General features: G+C 36.6%; 1 pseudogene across 1 annotated transcript; it reads right to left on the minus strand.

Annotated features, from left to right (window-relative positions):
* Positions 1-2286: 2286 nt before the first annotated feature.
* Positions 2287-3102, minus strand: LOC306665845 (malignant T-cell-amplified sequence 1-like; annotated as a pseudogene). Its single transcript has one exon. The product of its transcript is annotated as a malignant T-cell-amplified sequence 1-like (transcript).
* Positions 3103-21731: the final 18629 nt, after the last annotated feature.

Consider the following 21731-nt stretch of genomic DNA (forward strand, 5'->3'; position numbering starts at 1 on the left):
TCCCTATAATTTCCTCTTCAATTAGCTGAAATATATCCTGGATTTTTTTGCATATAAAATGCATGGGTGGTGATGTATGCAAAAATCTTTATTTTGTTCTGAATATGGATTAATGATTTGACTGAAGAATTTTAGATTGAAGATAATTTTCTCTTAGGAATTTCAAGACATTACTTTATTGTTCATGAACATCTTTCGAACTGAAGAAAATTCTGATTCTTTTAGAGAGTTTGGGTCACAATTGGAAGCTTTAGAATTTTCTTTATCTACTCAGTTAATTGCTTTTATAGACTGCGTATCTGGGTTTATGCCTTAAACTCTTCTCCCCTCACTTCCTGGATTAGCTATTTGACTCTTAGTGGGTCATTGATAGCCGAAGACTTTGTCTCTAGCTCAAAGAAATTTTCTTCTACTAGTACTTATATATTTTTTCATCCTCTTGTTCTGCGTGTTTCCACCATCTCTTTTTCAAACACCATTGTTCTTCATGTATTTTAACTTCTCACTCATGTTTTCCCTTGCTTTACACTTTTTTATTTGGGGAAATTGCATTAATTTACTCTTCTGCTCATTAACTTCAGATGCGGATATTTTATGCAGTTCGTTTGTTGTCTTTTTGTCAATGTTTCACTTTTATCTTTTTGTATGTTTAACTATTATTTATTTATTTATTTTAATTAGAACTTTATAGTTACACATAATGGTTGGATTCATTCTGAAAAACATACATGGGTAGAATTCCATTTCAGTTCATGATTCCCCTCTTCCCTCCCTCTTTCCTTTCTGTCCTCCCTCCTTTTTCCCATTCTCCTTCCTCTACTCCCTTAGACTTCTTTTCACTGGTCTATTTATTTATATTTGATTGGTTCTTTTTACTTATACATTAAAGCTGAAGTTCCCTGTAGTATATTCACATATGCACATAGCCTGTTTTTTAAAGAATTCATTCTGCCTTGCCTCTTCTTTTCCATTCGTCTACTTTACCTCTTGATTTCCTTCTTGTACATTACTGATCTCCCCTCTTTTATGATATTCTATTATAGCATTCCCCTTTATTTTATTCTAGCTTCCTCAAATGAGAGAAAACATTTAAGCTTTGAGTTTCTGAGTTTTGACTTATTTCACTTAGTGTGATTTTCTCCATTTCCATCCATTTACCAGCAAATGCCATAATTTTATTCTTATTTATGGCTCAATAGAGCTCCATTGTATATATGCCACAGTTTATTAATACATTCACATATTGACAGGCACTTGGGTTGATTTCATAATTTAGCTATTGTGAATTGTGCTACTATAAACATTGAAGCAGTTTTATCATTATAGTATGCCAATTTTAGATCTTTTGTGACAATATCAAGGAGTGGGATAGCTGGGTCATATGGTGGTTCTATCCCTAGATTTTTTGAGGAATCTCCATACTGCTTTTTTTTTTTAATGTAACTTTCTTTTTTTTATTAAATTTTTTTTATTTTTACAGACTGCATTTTGATTCATTGTACACAAATGGGGTACAACTTTTCATTTCTATGGTTGTACACAATGTAGATTCAAACCATTCATGAAATCATATATATACATAGGGTAATACTGTTTCATTCTACTACCTTTCCATCCCCCACCCCCTCCTACCCCATTTTCCTCTACACCATCCAAAGTTCCTTCATTTTTCTCTTCTCCCCCACCCCCGCCACTGCACCCTCCTGTTTTATATCGTCATCCACATATCAGAGAAAACATTTGGCTTTGGTTTTTTGGGCTTGGCCTATTTCACTTAACATGATATTTCCCAACTTCATCTATTTCCATACTGCTTTGCTGAGTAATTGTACTAGACTGTATTCCCACCAACAATGTCAGCATTTATTGTTTGTATTCTTGACGTTGCCATTCTGACTGGAATGAGATGAAATTGTATAGTTTTGATTTGCATTTCCCTGATTGCTAGAGGTGTTGAACATTTTTTTAAATATATTTGTTGACTATTTGGGTTTCTTATTTTGATAAGTTTCTTGTTTACTTCGTTTGATCATTCGATTGGGTTATTTGTTTTTTTTTGTGTTGTTTTTTGAATTCTTTGTATATTCTGGATATTAATCCCCTATTGGAGGAGTAGCTGGCCAAGATTTTCTCCCATTTTGTAGGCTTTATCTTCGCACTCTTAAATATGTCCTTTGCTGTGCAGAAGCTTTTTAGTTTGATAGTACCCCACTTTTTTTGTACCAGAGATTGAGTTAAGGGCACTTAACCACTGAACTGCATCCCCAACCCTTTTAAAATTTTTAATTTTTTAATTTTTTTAATTTTAGCATCTGTAGAATTTATTCAGCATAACCACAGAGGCATTGTCTTCATGCTGTCACACACAGACACAAACACAGACACAGCACAATATCCATATTTAGCCCAAGTGCATTCCTTCTGAGGATCATTTATATGTCTTCATATGCCACAGCCCATCATTTAAATAATGGATATTTTCAATGCCAATTCCTTTGTTGACTTTCTCAATATCTTCTGCAGACATCTTCATGACTCCAACACATAGAGCATGCTGTTTTCCTTCTGCCATGATTGCAACAATGGTATCTACTGCAGCGGGGTAAAGCTTAGCTCCAGGAGAAGTTAAGCCTGGACACATGATATTTGCTCCACTGAGTACAAATGTGATGGCTCCTTTATCAACCTGCTGGTGTGGCAGAATAAAAGGATATTTGTGAAGTAACCTTAGGGTTGGATAAAAAAGGCCCTTCTCTTTGTCTAAAAAATAGTAATTCTCCATTTACTGTAAGGATTTCTATATGTTCATGGCATCGGACTATTTTGACAGGATCTTTCTTAGGCATGATTTGATTAAGCCATGGTTCAATACCTGGAAATTGCTCTATCAACTGGTTCTTAATACCCTTAATGACTGATGTTTTCAACTGGATGCAGTTGGACACATTTTCTTTTTCATCAAATTTCTTGAACATGATCCAAGGTGAAGGGGGCGACGATAGGGAAGGGCCCGGAAAGGGAAAGAAATTGAATTAGCAAGGGTCCGGCAGATCCCCTTACACGAGGAAGGCCGGCACTCACAGTCGGAGCTGTTGTCGTTATCCCGAAATCTGACGACTTTGGCTCCTCTGAACTCCATGTCGGCGCTTTTGCATACTCCTTTTGGGTAACCGTTTCCTCTCCATTGGGGACAGCTGAAAGGGTGGGACTTGAAAAAGAAGTGATAGAACAGTTCTTTCTAGTTGCAGGAAGAGAAGAATGGAGGAGTAAAATTTTTTATTTTGAGATAGGGTCTGGCTATACTTATGGCCTCACTAGGTTGTTAAAGCTGGCTTTGAACTCATGATCCTCCTGCCTCAGCCTCCCAGGCTTCTGGGATTACAGTGATGCACCACCACACCCAGCATGGCATTCCACTTACTGATTCTTTGTTTTATTTCTTGTGCTTTGGAGGTCTTTTCAAGGAAGACAGTGTCTACACCTGTATGATGTAATGTTGACCCTCTGTTTCTTCTAGCAGCTGAAATTTCTGGTTTAATACCTAAGTCTTTGATCCATTTCAATTTGAGTTTTGTGTAGGGTGTGAGATAGGGGTCTAATTACATTTTTCTACATAGAGCTCTCCAGTTTTCCCAGCACCATTTGTTAAAAAGGCTGTCAATTCTCCAAAATATATTTTTGGCAACTTTGTCAAGTATGAGTTACCTGTAAGTATGTGGTTTTGTCTCTATGTCTTTGATTCTGTTCTATTGGTCTTCATGCCTAGTTTGATGCCAATACCATGCTGGTTTTGTTACTACAGTTCTTATAATATAATTTCAGATCAGGTGTTTAGATGCCTCCTGTTTTAATTTTCTTGCATAGTATTGCTTTGGCTATTCTGAGTCTCCTATTCTTCCAAATGCATTTAAGAATTTTTTTTTTTTTTTCTAATTCTATGAAGAATGCCATTGGTATTTTGATGGATATTGCATTAAATATGTATAAAGCTTTTGGTGGTATGGTCATTTTTACAATGTTAATTCTGTGTATATAAGAATATGGCATGTTTTTACATCTTATAAGGTCTTCTTCAATTTCTTTCTTCAGCGTTCTATAATTTTAATTGTAGAGTTTTTTTTTTTTTTAACCTCCTTAGATTAATTCCAAAATATTTCACTTCTTTTTTTTTTTTTTTTTTTTTTTTTTTTTTTTTTTTTTTTGAGGTTTTTGTATCTGGGATGGCTTTCCTGATTTCTTCTTTGGTTGAATCATGTTTGGAGTATAGGAAAGCTATTGATTTATGGGTGTTGGTATTGTATTCTGCTACTTTTTTAAAACTAATTTTAAGGTCTAAAAGTCTGCTTGTGGAATTTTTTGGGTTTTCCAGATACAGGATCATGTTATTGGCAAACCAAGGTAGTTTGACTTCTTTTCTTATTTATATCCCTTTGATTTCCTTTTCTTGCCTGATCACTCTGGCTACTGTTTCAAGGACTATGTTGCATAGGAGTGGTAAGAGTGAATGGCCTTGTCTTGTTCCTGATTTTAGAACAAATACTTTTAGTTTTTCTCCATTCAGTATGATGTTGGCTTTGGGTTTGTCATAAATGGACTTTATGTTGTTAAGGTAAGGTCCTTTGATCCCTATCTTCTCCAGCATTTATAACATGAAAGACCTTTTATCAAAGGCCTTTTGTGCATATATAGAGATGATCATGTGATTCTTTTTTTTAAAAAAAATTAGTTGTAGATGGACACAATACCTTTATTTATTTATTTAATGTGGTACTGAGGATCAAACCCAGTGCCTCACATGTGCTGGTCAAGTGTTCTACCACTGAACTTCATGCTCAGCTCCAGGTCATGTGATTCTTGTCTTTAATTCTGTTTAAGTGTTGAATTGCATTTATTGATTTGCATATGTTGAACCATCTCTGGATGAAACCCACTTGTTGCATCTCTGGAATGAGACCCACTTGATCATGATGTATTAGCTTTTATATGTGCTTTTGTATGCAGTTTGCTAATATATATATATATATATATTTTTTTTTTTTTTTTTTTGCGGTGCTGGGGATCGAACCCAGGGATCTGTGCTTGCAAGGCAAGCACTTTACCAACTGAGCTATCTCCCCAGCCCAATTTGCTAATATTTTATTAAGGATATTTGCATCTAAATTCATGAGACATATTCATAAGGCATATTGTATCTTTCTCTGGTTTTTGATATCAAGGCTATTTGACTTCATGGAATGTATTTGGGAGTGTTCTCTTTCAATTTTATGGAATAATTTGAGAAAGTGTTCAGTAAAAGTCTGAAGTCTGGTAGAACTCAGTTGAGAAGTCATCTAGTCTAGGGCTTTTCTTTTCTGGAAGGCTTTTAATTGCTGTTTCAATTTCATTACTTGATATTGGTCTGTATAGATTTTCTATATCTTCCTGATTCCATTTGGGCAGGTCATATGTGCTCAGGAATTTTTCAATATCTTCTAGATTTTCCAGTTTATTGGAGTATAGACTTTCAAATAGATTCTGGTAATCCTCTGTATTTCAGAAGGGTCTGTGGTGATATCTCCTTTTTAATCTCTGATCTGATTGATTTGAATCTTCTCTTTCTTTTCATTATCTTGGCAAAGGGTTTGTCAATCTTACTATCTTTTCAATGAGCCAACTCTCTGTTGTATTGATCCTATGTATTTTTTTTTATTCTCAATTTCATTAATTTCAGCTCTGATCTTAATTATTTCCTGTCTTATACTGGTTTTTGAATTAGTTTGTTCTTCTTTTTCTAAGTACTTGATGTGGAGCATAGTCTTATTTATTTGGAATCTATCTTTTAATATTGGCACTCATTGATGTAAATTTTTCTCAGAATTGCTTTCATAGTGTCTCAGAGGTTTCAATATGTTGTATCTCTGTTCTCATTCATTTCTGAGAAATTATTTCTACTATCATTTCTTCTTTGATTTGTTCTTCATTTAAGAGAGTACTGTTCAGTTTCCATGTGTTTATGTGGTTTATATTATTTTTTATTGATTTCTAGTTTTATTACATTATGAACTGAAAAGTCACATGGGATTATATCTTTTTTTTGTATTTGCTAAGATTTGCTTTATAATGAAGAATATGGCCTATTTTAGAAAAAGTTTCATGTGCTGATGAGAAGAAGATAAATTCAGCTGTTTTGGGGTGAAATGTTCTATAGATATCTGTTAGGGCTATTTAATTTATAGTATTATTTAGGTTGGAGATATCTTCATTGATTTTATGCTCTAATGACCTATTTTTGATAAGGGTGTTTTAAAATCACCCAGTATTATTAACTTGGGGTCTGTCTGGGATAATGGAAAATTATTATTATTATTTTTTAATGGAGTTGGGGAGCTGACATTTGGGGCATAAATGTGTACTATTATTATCTTGTTGGATTGTTCCCTTTACTAGGACATAATCGCCTGTTTTGTTTCTTCTGATTAAGTTTTGCTTAAAGTCTTCCTTGTCAGATATGAAAATAACTATTCCTGCATGTTTTTAGGGTCCATATTCATGCAATAATTTTTCCATCTCTTTGTCTTCAGCCTGTGAATGTTTTTGCTTATGAGTCTCTTATAAACAGCTTATAGTTGGGTCTTGTGTTTTGATTCATTCTGCTCATCTATGTCTTTTAATTTTGGAATTGAGACCATTAACATTCAGCATTAGTATGGATATGTGTTTGTGGTTTCCTGCCATATTGATTTTTTGCTTTATTTAATACTGTCTTTATTCTCAGTTAGTGATCTTCCCCTGTTTGGGAGTTTTGGGGTTTAATTTTTAGTTCCTCTGTGTACAGTTTATCTTTGGGTATTCTTTGTAGTGCTGGCTCTGTACTCATGAATTCTTTTAGTTTATTCTTGTAATAGGAAGTTTTAATTTTCCTCTTCAATTTGAAACTGAGCTTTGTTGGGTATAGTAACTTTGGCTAGCAGTTATTTTCTTTTAGAGTTTGAAATATTTCATTCCAAGCCCTCCTAGATTTTAGGGTCTGAATTGAGAAATTAGATGTGAGATTTGTTGATTTGCCTCTAAATGTTACCTGATGTTTCTCTTTTGCAGCTTTTAATATTCTTTCCTTATTTTCTTTGTAAGGCATTTTGATTAGGATATGTATTGGAGAGCTTCTCATTTGAATAGGTCTATTTGGGGTCCTGTAAACCTCCTTTATGGGAATGGCTATTTCATTTCTTTGTTCCTCCTTGGGTCCTTATTGTTGGTTTGGGGCTTTCGTTTCCTCAATTCTTTGAATTGGAGTAATATCAGGGCCTAGGTTGTGTTAGATTGTGTGAGGGGTGAGAATAACTGGCTTAGTTGAGATGTATTTATGAGCTGCAGGATAGCTACTCTGTTATCTGGAAGGGTCCCAATCTCTTTCTGGCCCCTCTTAAAGGAAGAAGGGAGAGAGGAGTGGCACTAATACTAGCAACACTGTACAGCTTTAAGATAAGTGTTCAGTGTTTGACATCTATAACACCAATTGCCACCTATATAGGAATGGTGGAGTCAGCATTTAATGATACTATTAACAATAAAAATCTATAAACTAGATCAGGTGTCTACTATATTGTCCTCTATATTAATAATCACAACATTTGAATGGGGTAGAGATTGCATAGTCTAATCATTAGTTTAGGTTTTTAATCTGTTCTATTATTTTTATTTTTTATTTATTTTTTGATACCAGGGATTGAACTCAAGTGATTAACCACTGAGCCACATCCCCAGTCCTTTGTTATTCTTTATTTTGAGACAAGGTCTCCCTAAGTTGCTTAGGGCCTTGCTAAATTGCTGAGGCTGGCTTTGAATTTGCAATTCCTCTGCCTCAGCCTCCTGAGCTGCTAGGATTACAAATATGCTCCACTGTCCCTGGACTCTTCTATTCTTTATATTAAAGTGTAGCTGAAGATTGAGTGACATTATTTTGTGTGTGGAGCAAGGTGTGCTGTTTTTTGGTTGATTTAGTTCAGCATCAGAGTCTCTACCTGTGAACTTATAGAATACCTATAGGTTCCCAGCGGCTCACAGAGTAGGCTGAAACAATTGTAACCACTGATGTAAACAGTGCACAATATTAAAGTAAACACCCAGTTCCTACTATGTCATTGACAACATTAATTTCAACAAAAAACAGGAATGATTGGATCAGCAATTGTCAACAGTAAAAACAATAATCATAAACTGAATCTGGTGTTAAAGCAGGTGTTAACTATGTCATCCACAGTAGTAAGAATTCCATCAGTATTAATGGTGGAATTAGAAATTATACAAATCAATTACTTCTAAAAGATGGTAAAAATACAGTTAATTATGAGAAGAGAAATTGTGCTCAGAAGATAGAAAAGAGTATATAATCAAAGAGTAAGCAGGGGCTGAAGAAGATATGTAGCAGGAGATGGTTATGAGGAAGGAGGAGAAAGACAGGAGAAGCATGGTAAAGAGAGGAAGAGAGAATAACAGAAGTTAGTGGTTAACAGAAGAAGAAAAGAGAGAAAGAGAAATAGGAGAAACAGACAAATTAAAATAATACAAAACTGAACTAAATATATACAAACTAGAAAACCCTAACCCTCAAAAGACTAGATAAGGAAAAATAACTACATTCAAAAATACTAAAAATGAGAAACGTGTATGTGTACATATGTCCCTGAACCAATCAGCATAGCAAGAAGACACACACACACACACACACACACACACACACACACACACACACACACACAAGAAAAAAGAGAAATTTTTTAATGAAAAATGAAGGAGTCATCTCCATTGAGTTGGTCAAAATAGTCAATGAGAATGGATGGTCATTGTCTATGCCCAACTGTCTTTCTTTTCATTTCTTCTTGAGCTATGTACTGATAGAGGAAGGGGAGGAGTTTGTTGTTAATCCCTTCAGGTTTTTGTGTTGCTCTTGAGCTACCAGTTGGTGTAGCTTCCCTTCTCCCAAGTGTGAGGTGGGATGAATTAGTAGTACAGTCAGTTGGAATTTTGTCTGTACAGACAGGTTGGGTGCACTTCCAGGGTAAAGCTTCTGCAGAGTTCTATAAGGGGAGTTCTGGCAGGTGGTGCTTTGTTGGGTGGTGCTCTGAAGAGACTAGATCAACACAATTTCTAAAGAGGTTAGATCAACATACCCGTAGGGCCTGGCAGTTGCTGATCTCTGATGGAGTCTGGATTTCAAGAGCCTCTCAAGAATTCCCTTTGTGGATCAGGAGAATCAATCCTTCGCCCTCTCTTTTGCCTATGAGTACAGCCCTCCTAGACATAGTCCCTGAGTGTTTTCACACCCACCTGTTCAGATTCCTGACCTGCTTTAGTTGGTCATATGAGCTGCCACACACAAAGAAGTGAGTTGGAATCTCCTTCACTTTTCCAACTTAGATCTCCCTGGGTACAATATTCTCTGTGCCTTTTTCACTCACATTCTGCTAAATACACCGTAGGCCATATGGTAGGTCCTTGCTGGGACAGTGGTACAGTTTTTGCTTTGATCTCCCAGCTCCAGAGGAGCAGCTGCAGCATGGCTGCTTCACGATGACCCCACCTCAATGATCATGGGCAAGTTGAGAAACAGAGCACTTTTCAAGCAGCACAGTGTGGGCTCTGGATTGGCTAAGGTCAGATTCCTTTTCTGATCTCAGGATTTTCTATATCAAATCTGCCCATCATGTTTCTCTCTGTGCTCTCCTTCCCTCCGTGGTGAACCAGCACTGCTGTTACTGACGTGCCCAACTCCACTGCACTCTTTATTCTTTGTTTAATGTACCCAAATGTCTAAGTCTCTAAGATGCTCTGACTGCCCAATATTGAATTTCAGTGAATTCCCTCTTTCACTCACCTTCCTGAGACGCAGTAGTGCCACTGTTTAAATCCTGAGCCATGAGTAACCAGGAGTGCAGCCTTCCTCTAGCAGGCAATCTTCAGAAACCTGTCAATATATTTTAATTATATAACCCTCTTTTTTGTTCTCTGATTACTGTTTTTCATATGATATTTATGATAAAATAGTAACCCCCAGACATATCTGAGGATACTAATGCAGATTTTAAAAATGATACCTTTATCCTAGTGTTCACTCAGTGACTAGTTTTTCTACACTTCCATCTAAGACCCTATATCATGTTTTGCTCAGCTTTTCTGGTAATCCTTTGTGGGTCATTCTTATGTGGTACAGGTATTGGTAGACATTTCCTCTGACATTCAGTCAATTAGGATCTTAACTGCATACCATTTATTGATTTTTTTTTTCTTCTCATTTGAGAGGCCGGGGATTCGAACCGCATGCTAGGCGAGCGCTCTCCAAAAGGAGCTATTTCTTCAGCTCCCCATTTATTGATTTCGTCTGTTTTTAAATGAATGCATACCATTGTATCAGGGTGTAAGACAGAAAAAATATAAAGATGAGAAACATGCATCAGAGAAAACTACTTAACATTTTTGTGTATTTTCTTCTTTACAGTTTCTACCACACACATAAAAATACACACACACATATACACATGTGGTACCTGCCTCTCAGCATTTCAAGACACACTAGCATGTATTAGGAAAGATAAGATCTTTGCCATCATGAAGATTTACAATCCAGTAGCAGGAAAAAATAGAGCTAAGATAATCACATAGATTAGGGTATAATTGCAAATTACTGTAAATGCCATGAAGAAAACAGCATAGTTTCATGCTTTCATTTGTAAAGTAACCAAAGAGAATTAACCAATGTGAGGATGCCTCCCCTAGGGTCTTGTGATTGAACTGACTAGGACTTAAGTAGATAAAGAGAGTGGAAAGGTCACTTTAGAAAGAAGCAGCATATAAAATGTCCTTGTGCCAGGAGAAAAAAGTAGCTTTAGGCCATTAAGTCCCAAGTTTTCAATTTAGTGAATATTTTAATGAAATTGATACAGATACATTAAAATTGGTTGAAAATCATAATCTATAACATTATATAATACATTATCATTAATAATATTAATATCACTAATACATGAATAGTATAAACTATTCATTCACCTATTGCTTTTCTCAAAAGAATAGACTCTAAAACATATTTATTTGAATGTTACCATAAGTGGTGTATTTGTTGCTCAACTTAAATACTCTGTGTTCCATACATGGGACAATGGGACATAATGGGTTAAAACAAGCAAAAGAGGCCAAAGTTCTGGAGTGTGGAGATTAAGGAAAGAATGGGTCAAAGGGGCCTGGAATGTTCTTAGGAAGTAGACTGTGCAGGGTCTGGAGGCTCTGTTCAGGATTTCTGTCATCTTAAAAACAATGGCAAGACTTTAGGCAGGGAGTTTGGCATACTTAGATTTAAAGTTTTGAAAGATTGCACTGAGGATAACCATCAGAAGAATCGAGTGGGTGTTAAAACCCAGGTTGGGAGGTGTTCTAGTCATCCAGGTGAGAAATGATGACTGCTTAAGCTGGTATGGTGACATGGGGAACAAGGAGAAGAGGAAGAAATGCCAAAGTTGCCTTGGCGATTTCTGAGGAGGAGAACCTGATGAATGGGTGTGTTGTATGCCAGTCAGGGAATACTCCCGGGGGGCTGAGTTTAGGGGAGGTTTTGAGATCTGTCTTGTTGGATTTGCGGAACCCTTGAGATAGTCAAGTGAAGATATTCATTGTCAATTATTTGTATTTAAAGCTCAAAGAGAAGACTGAGCCAGATGGATGAGATAAATTAGAGCCTAATAGGCTTCAAAGTGGGAGCTGAATCTCTAGCTTCGGAGAGAACACTCAAGCATGTGACACCACTGCAACACATCAATAGTGTAGGAGTAACTGCCTTTTCACCCTCTTGATAATACTTGGCACTATTAAAATATTTGGTCTTTTCCAAATTGACAGACAAAAAATAGTATATCCTTGTCACTTTGGTATGACCTTTTAAGTCATACAGAGTGTGTCTTTCTATGTTTATTAGTCATTAATTTTTTTTCCTGTACCTGTGTGACATGAAACTACATTCTTCTGAGAGAAAGTTCATAGAACTATCAGTTCTCAAACTGATGCTCAAATGGTTCAGAATCACTAATATGGTGTTGTTCTGAACAAGGAAGTTTAACCTTCTACATGTCAGTCTCTCAAATTTTTAATCACTGGTATCAAGTCCCTCTTACACTGTCTCTTCTTCGGGTTATACATACGTTCTGTGTTTTCTGAACCCTATGATTCCTGTCTTCTAAAGCTGAGCCTCCTAAATGAGGCAGTGATTACCTTCTTGGTTTTGAGGTCACCAGTGCAGATCAAGAGAGATTAGTGTATTTTACATTCTTCTCCTGTCCATTGTACGTGTCTAGAGACTTCCTGCTTCTTAACACTTTCCTCCTCAACAAAACAAAGAAGATCTGCTGACATTTACACTACAGTTGACACTCAAGACTGACGCTGGCTCCCTCCACTTTATCAATTTCTAGATACCAAATCCTTCTTTCTAATCACAGAGCAGCGTAGCCTACGTCAGCTGGGGCCTGGGAGGAGCGAAGGTGTACTTTCCTATCACCGTTATCAAAGCTGGCTCTTTCTCTTTGCTCTCAAGGTGGTGTGCTTTGTCATAGAAAGGCATTCCTGAGGCTGCCACTAGGGGGAGTGTGAGACAAATTTTTCACTTAGATAACACCAGAAAGGGAAATTGATACACTGGAGCACAGAAAACACTGAAGATTTAGGAAGAAATGTGTGTCTTGCTTCTTACACTGAGTGTGGGTCTAGACTAACTGGAAGCATAAACCTTGGTGGAGGTCCCGCCTGCAGACAGCATTCTAGACAAGGTAAAGAGTAGAGGCCAAGGAGGTGGTTGGAGGAAAGCTCCTTGCCCTTCCAGAGACAGCAGGGAAAGAAAGTTTGGTGGGATACTTGCATACATGCTTTCTAGTTAGTTGGTGAACAACCAACCTTGCATAAAGTTTGGGCTGAAGTATCTCCTTTGGGATGTGCTATGTAGCAGTTAAATTTTAATGAAAGAAGGTAATCCCAAAAGGAGCTCAGGCACCATTATATCAGTGCATAAATAATCATTTAGTGAGCCCTATTAACTATAAATCAATATTATAAATACAGTGGATGGCAGATCAATACAGAAAGGAATAAAGGAGAGAGAGAGACAGGGAGAGAGGAAGAGAGAGAAAGAGAGGGAGAGGGAGAGGTATAGAGGGAGAAATTTAATTCTTGGACTTGTAGTTTTGAATCTTATTTAGAAATCACTGTATTTCCATTTTTCTCTTACCTAACTTCATCAATATATCTTTCTTTTTTACTGTTCACTGTCTTGAATTCCTGTGTATATATTTAAAAACAAGTTTGAGTCTATTTCTCAGGTCAAAAGAGACTTTAAACCTGATCTTGTTTCCCCCCAAACCACTCTGACCCTTACCTTCCCACTCTCCCTCTCGGTAGCCAGACTTCTTGAAACTGCTCTCATGTCCATCACTTCCTAATTAATCCAGTCCTCAACTTGCTGCACTTTGGGGTCTGCTCATGTCACTCCAGAACACTTTGAACAAAGATCACAAAAGATATTGTCCATTGGAAAGGACCCTCTTTTACCTACCTTCCAGCTATCCAATTCCCTTGCACATAGAGATGTGTGTGTGTGTGTGTGTGTGTTGTGTGTGTATGTGTGATTGCAGAAATATTTTATACATATAGAATAGATATAATAATATATCTATATATCTTCCATTTTTCATAAACATACAGTGTGTACATACTGTTTTGTACTTTCAGTGTGTCTTGGTGATCTTTTGCTTTAAGGAAGTTTCTTTTTTAGTGTGCAAGGTGTTCTATTATGTTGAGCTAACAAAACATATCTAGCCAATCTGCTTCTAATGGACATTTTGTTACTACAAATAATGCCGCAATGAATAAAGTTATATATATGTTACTCTACAGAGAATTTAATTATTATATGAGAATAATTCTGAGATAAAATTGGAATTGGTAAGTCAAAGGTATGTGTGTTTGTAATGTTAACATATCCTGCCACATAGTTATCACTCTTGCCACAAGTATAAATAAATGATTGCTTCTCCATCTGTTAATTTTTTTTCTTTTTGTTAATCTCATAGGTAAAAACTGTTATTTTAGTATCTCTGTTTTTATTGACTCTTTTCTTATGACTTATGCTGTCTGAGAGCCTTTAAAGGTTGCTGCTTTTAAAATATGAATCAGGTTAAATCACACTTTCTTGATATTTGGCTAGCTCCTTACCGCTCTGGTGTATACTCAGACTCCTGAGATAGCTTTCCTCTCTCTCCAGCCTTCTTCATCAACTCATCTCTTCTCCACACTCAGTGCTCAAGACTCCCGAGCTTCTCTCTGCTCCTGAAACACTGTTCTCCTTTGCCTCTGTCTGTCATACCCTCCACCCCAGGCCTCCTGCTCAAAACTTGTTTTCTCTGGAAAGCCTTTCATGCTGCCCACCTCTGTGTCTAGTCTAGCTCTAGCAAAGTACTTGTGATTTTTCTGCCTGTAACATTCCTGGATGGATGTTGGACCATAATACATAATTTTAAGTGGGTGAAAGGCTTAATATCAGCACAACTAAATCTCTTTTGTAATTACACACACACACACACACACACACACACACAGGTTTCTAAGCAGGATTTCAGTTGCCAAGTGAAAATTTCAGGTATAGTTATTCTTTTTCTATTGCTTATAAATTTTCTTTCCTTTCTCTCCCCCCACCCCTGAATTTGATAAAAGCCTCTCAGAGTCCATGCAATTTAAAGTCATTTTGTTCCAAGATGTCATGTTTCAAGGAAAGTATGCTTTTTGCTGTGGTTTTTATTAAAGGAATGATCAGTTTTTGAGACACTATTTAGTTCTAAATTTCTTTTAATGGAAATGGAAAATAGTTGACTTCTTCATTAGTAGGTACCATTAATGCTGATTTACTCAACATGGCTTTCAAGGTTCACAGCCTGATTGTCTTCAGAATGAACATTTCTCATGGCTTCAATTTGGCTCCAAGTGAAACTAACTTCCACATCATGCTTTAGTGAACATCTCTCCTGTACAGAGAAAGCTACAGTCCTGGGCACCAGCAAGACCGCCTACTAATCTCTAGTAGCCATAGGACTGGAAAGTTTTCTCATCAGCAAAGCAAAGGTTTCAATCTGATTGGTAACTAAGCTCTCCATTAGTTCTGATGTTATCTAATTTTAAATATATATTTTTACTAATATATTGAACATCTTATTTGTGGGGGAAAGTTGTTTTCTCAGCAATCAGTTTCTACTACATATATTTATTCATTTATCCATTATTTTCCAGATGGTGCCAGCTATGGCTTGAATGTTTGTGTGCCTTCCAAAATTTGTGTTGAAACTTATTCTGAATGCAACCATATTAAGAGGTGGGGCCTTTTAGGAGGTGATGAGGCTGTAAGGATAGAGTGATCTTATATGAGATCTGAAAGGCACTAGCTAGGCCCTTCTTTGGCCTTCTGCCATATAAAGATGTTGCTACAAGCAATATGGAGCTGATGGAATAGCCCCTCACCAGACACTTAACCTTCTAGTGCCTTGAGCTGTGAATCTCCAGCCTCTAAAACTGAGAACATCTCTGTTCTTTATAAATTGCCTACTGTCAGGTATTTTGTTCCAACAGCAAAAAATAGACCAAGAGTTTTATACCTAACTGTAGGTACAATGTTGTCACATTTGACAGTAAAACCAAATTTACCGGTTAGTGAGAGTCATATTTTTGTCATGTAGGAACTACATTCTTTGAAAATTCTACCCACTTATTTCTAGGACATGCTGAGTGGTGTCTTCCATGAGGACATGATCTGCATGTGTCATTCCTGGGTCCCTGTGCCATTCTAAGCATTCAGTGAGCTATGTATTCCCCATCATCCCTGCCCTTGTCTCTATCGAGCAGAAGATGCTTTTTTCATAAATGCCTTTATATTCCCTGAACTGAAACCTGAGGAATCAAGATGTGACAGCTACTGAAGAGAACAAAAGTGACACAATGGCCACCATTTCACTAAGACTTCCAGAATTTAGCTTCTTGCTGATCTTTTCAATTACCAATGTCCTTATCCCTCCTGAGGCTGAGGACTAAAGCATGCTCTAAGAAAAAATGCTATACTCTGTTTAAGCATGCCAAGATAAAATTAAATTTGACCTGATTTGTTACAGAATTTATTTATTGAATACGTACTATAAGCTGAGTTCTATTCCATGCACTAGAACTAAGGCTTTGATTTCAATGGTAGACATGCCTTGAGAATTTTTTTTCTTGAGGAGATTCTCAACGTCTGCATAGGCAAATAACTGCAGACATTTTGACTGGTAGTGGGGCTGGGTTCAGTTTCATCTACCAGTTATATCAAATTCAGTTTTGGACAGCCAGGATTCTTACTACACAGTTATTCAATAAACAAATAAATGTTTAAAAGTACTTTTACAAAAGTGTTTTTATAAAAGTTCTCAGTGCTAGAGCCCTTGCCTAGGGTATGTAAGGCCCTGGGTCTAATCTCCAGTGTTGTAAAAAAGTCCATTTGTTCTGATCACAATTTTAAGGCAAAATGGGATAAACTAGAGTAAATGAAATATAACTACTATTCTCAACTATTTAAACCCATAAATAAGTATAAAAATCATAATGAAAGAGTGATAAATGTCAAAATGAAAAATTTAAAAAATTAACATGTATCTAGGAAACTATTATTTCTAGAGGCTGGGTAGAGAGAGGGTACAGGTAGCTGATCTAGGAAAGATGGGAAGATTTCAGGCATGTGAAAACAAGGACCAGAGTGTCATCAGATTAGTTCAATCAACAGATATACCTGAATGAGGTTGCAAGTGTCAAAAGTCAGGAATGTAAAGGAGCCTACAAAATAGTCCATTTTGGCTGGACTGGGATAAGGACAATGATCCACAGGAAGTTCACATGATTCTAGATTAAGTTCTGAACAGTAGGAAACTGATAATACCACTTTATTAATAATTACATAGTTATGCTTAGGAATTGAGAGAGCAAGAAGGAGTGTAATCATGCTTTAGATTTTATTCCATCAAATCAATCATGTTTAGAGGCATTTCAATAAATACATGAGTTTTTATAGAACGATCAAATATATGAACCCCTGAAAACTACTGACTGTGTGTTGAGTTTTATTGTTTTACTATTTCTGAATCATGCCACTTTCATTTTTTTCTAGACAATTTCCCCAAAATTCACATATGTGGTGTTGGACATCCCCTTGGGATTCTAAACGAGAGAGTACTCTAAGTGGGTAGTGGCATCTTGACCCATGCTGTGGGCAGAGACCAGGAGAGGCGAGGCATAATTGCGGTGGTCTGGGAGACACAGGCTGTCTCTTGTGGGAGGGCCATGGCTATCACTTAGAAGTGGCATCTTTCCAGAAGAGCACCGATGCATAATTCAAAGTTATACACTCTTCCCAAGACTTTTAGGATCATAAAGGTTCACTCTATCCTAGGCCATTGGTATGCTGTTTCATATGGGGATTCTTCTTCTTTGGACTTCCTGTAGTTGTTTGCTATGATTCCCATGATGTGCTTTTTATAGATTTTATCCCTCTAAGGGGCTTCACTGAAGGCTTTTCTGTATAGTCACTACTCCATTCAGTTGTCACATTGAGAACATCTTCTCACTACATAAGCATAATATATTCCTCAAATATTATAATTGCCTTTGAGGGGTTATAAAATTAAATTAATTACATATTTACATATACATATGTATGTGTGCATTTACACAAAGTTTTCATATATAAAATCAACTTCAGGGGGAAGAGTCTTCCATTCCTTAATTGGAATCTGGTCCTCTAATATGAATTGTCTTATGAGTTGCAAATGTGACATCAGGATCCTTTATAAAATTGTGATAGGAAGTAGACCAGAACTCCAGGAAAATTGTCTTGGCACTTTCTTGGGTTATAGGCAATAAATAGGCCCAAAGCTTATGAGACCTTGCAGAAAAAAGGACAGACTCTGCTCCCAGTGATCTCAAAGCTACTCAGTAACAGAGACACATGTATGTGGAAGCTGTGAACATCAGTCCAAAGAAATGTAGATGCTATTTCAGGGTGTTTCATTCCAAGAATGTGGTTTCTTTCTGTTTGTGGTTTCTTTTAAATGTGCAATACTTTACTTCCCAGGTTTAGTAGAAGAAAAAATAAAGATGGATACATGTAATTAAAATAAAACTAGGGCCATAGGAAACTGTTTATAGAACAGTAAAATGTTTTTACAGAAAAAAAAAATCTGAAAATCTCAGCCCCCAAAGGAGAAGCCATTTATTTTTCTTCTCTATAATTTATCCACTGCCAAAGCTGTATCAACTCTGGTAATGGAGTCTCCAGAGGTAGAGGTGGCTGTTATCATAAACTCCAAGGTATATAATGCTTTCCTTTTGGTCAGTCTGCTGACCTTACCTGTCAGAGAGAGCTTTATCTCTTGCTGTGCCCTAAGGTGAAGAGAATCATTTTCAGCTCGGACCACTGACAAGCTGAGGTTCCCTATTACTTTTGCTCAGTGGCATGAGTCAGAGTCGTCTTGTTAGAATTGTGTGGGTCATAATGAACAAAGTGGACAAAAAGTAGTTGCCACCATCTGCACCTCTCCATTCCACCTATCCATCCTTTGATCAAGGTAATCCAAAGGTACTGAGAAGGAGCTAGAAAAAAACAAAAACAAAAAAAAAAAACCCGAAAGATTAAAATAGCCCTCAAGAAGTCAACAAGAATGACATATTTTATCACTGTAGCATTGGAGGATTGATTTGTTTTCCTTAATGCTTTTTATCCAAGAGCATAAGCCAATAAAAGCCTATTCTTCTGCACAGTGTTTGTTTTCATCATTAGCCAGTTGAGTGGGGGTTACTTTTGCAGGGACTCAGGAAGGCCACCCAAGCTTGTTTGGTATTATCTAGTCATTTCTTAAAGTGTCTGAATAGTCTTTCTTTCCTCTTCTCATTCCTGACTCTCCCCACCCCACACTGCCCAGAACTTTTTCTTTGTTTCCTCTCTCAAGAGTAAATCATTACTTCCAAGAATGACAAGGTTTCCTGACCTCAGGCAGTACTGGCAGGTCCTGTGAAGCACTTGCTCTGAATAGCAGGCTGCCCGTGCTGCTCACCTGCTTGCCCCACTCCCAAATGGAGCCCAGAGCTGGGATCTTCAAATCTGAGCTTTAGCAGTCATATGATGCTTTGATAACAGGGGACGTTTGGAAATACTCATAAAGTTCCATTGTGAACCCACATGTCCGTCCATTCCCTTTCATAAGAATACTTTTTCTTAAACTTGGAGAGATGAGTCAGAGATAGTGATAGTGAGCACTGGAAAAAATGAGTCTCCCCAGAGACCTGGCAGTGAAATCTTGCTTTCAAAGCAAGTTCTTCATGGAAAAATTCTTTTTCAAGACTACCAAATCTATTAATTATGCAAGACAACTTTGGATTGGCTATTGCTACTCAAATGTGTTAGCATCAGTCAGCCTGCCAATGTGTGACTTTTGGAAATACTCTGCACAGTCTGTTTTTCTCATTGGGCATATTGACATACACTGCAGAAACTCTGTGGTCTTCTCAACTACAAGATGTAAAATATCAGTTAATCTTAGTGTTATGTCTTGACCACATTCCTACAAGTCTGGCCTTACATTGCCAAAGGGGAAGGCAAATTTGGCCTAATGCCCCGTCTTTTACAAATGCTGTCACCCCTCAGATTCTTCTCTCCAAACTGAGTGTGGACCAAGAGCAAGATAGTCATCTTGGCTTCAGCAAAGGCTGGAATAGTTCCATATGTGTACCCACAATTTGAAGAGAAGTGCATAAGAGCACATCCAAGACAATCTGAGAGACTTTGAATCCTGGAAGATAACACTTGTGTTCAGTTTTGCTATCAAATTCATCTTTTGCCTTCCTATTCTTTGAACTATAATCATCCAGATGTGGCATATATAGTTAATTTCTATTTATAAAATATTTGATTAACTAGTGTCTGGATGACAACTTTTACATCATTTCAAGCAGGTGTTTTAGGAATCTGAAATTTTACTGACTTTACTGTAGGGGAGAACATAGTTCCCTTTCATGCTCTTAAAACATATTTAACAAAAATCCACATTGGACTTCTTATTCTTAAAAACAGACTCTTCAAATGTGCAGGGTTATAAAGAACAAAAGGTAGTATAGAGATGAATTTGTATGTCTTCTGGGCATCTCAAACTTGATAATGTTCCTTTTGGTCCCCAAATCTTTTTTCTTTCTGTGGTACCTCTCTGTAACTAGTTTTATAGCAGGCTTGAAGTGTCTTGTTGTTTGCCACATTCTGCCAGGTCCAATTCCAAAAATCTCTCTCTAAGCAATCATGCTGCTCAACTATGTCTTTAATTCAGGCTCCTCCCATCTCTTGTCCTGCCTACCTCCTCAGTTATTCTCAGCCCACATCCTCCCTCCACTCTGAAGCAGGAATCATTTTCCTGAAGTGCCAAGCTGAACCTACCAATGCTCCAAGTCCTCTAGTCATTTCTCATTGCCCATAAAAGAAGGTCTTTGTTATTAGAATGACTCAGAAAATCCTTTTTCTTTTACCTCTTGCTGTTCTCTACTCCTTGCACTTTGCTACAAAAAGGTTTAGACAATTTTAATTTCCAAAATATTGTGTTTCTTGCTTCCATGACTTTGAACATTCTGCTGGGAATGTTTCTCCATTTTTGTGTTGAATAAACTCCTACTTATAAGCAAAGTAAGTCAAATTCAGAAGGTTAAGGGTCTTATGTTTTCTCTCATATGTGGATGGTAGAGAGGAAAAAGAAAGGTGGCAGAGTTGGGAGAGGTTCTCATAAAAATTGAAGGAAATCAGTAGAATAGAAGAAAGGGACCAGAGGGAAGAAGGAAGGGACAGAAAAGGGAAATACTGGGGAATGATGTTGACCAAATTATATTGTTATATTGTATGCATGTATGAATATGTAACAATAAATCTTACCATAATGTACAACTATAATGCACCAATAAAACCTTTTCTGTGTGTTGAAACTTCTTGCTTTATTGCATACATTTTTCTGTATGATAAATAAATTTTATCCATTTCTTTAGATTTAAACTCTAATTCTTTAGATTAAAAAGTCATTTGATGAAGTTTATAGTAGTTGTTAAATGTGTGTTGAACTGCATATGGTAGAAAATTTTTATGAAATATCTATTGCAGAAGAAGTCCCTGAGAACTTATATCTAAATCATGTTCCCTAGAGGAGACATTATTTGGAATTGGAAGATCAGCATGTAGGTTTAAGCTTAGGAAAACATTAAATCCCAAGGTTCTGGTTATGGGTTGGTATAGAAATATTTGCAAGTAGGTGCGTAATTACAAAATACTCATAGGTAACTCAAAGCTAACATTTTATATGTAATAAGTAATATAGAAGCTGACTTTGATTTTTTAATGAAACAATCTTTGTATATAGTTATTTTAAGTTATTAACATATTCCCATTTCCAAAAACTACTACTATTTTAATATTTCAATACTGCATTATACATAACAATGTGTTCAATGTGACATATTCATAAATGTATATAAAACATAATTTGCTCCATTTCTATTTTCAGTACTTTCCCTTTCCTCCTCTCCTTGTTCCCTTTGATTGTCTTCTTCTACTTATTTATTGTTTACTCTACTTATCTATTTATTGTTCCTCTACTTCTATTTATTGTTTTTTTTTTAAA

This window comes from Sciurus vulgaris (genome assembly GCF_902686455.1).
Source record: "Sciurus vulgaris genome assembly, chromosome: 7".
Classification (NCBI taxonomy): Eukaryota; Metazoa; Chordata; class Mammalia; order Rodentia; family Sciuridae; genus Sciurus; species Sciurus vulgaris.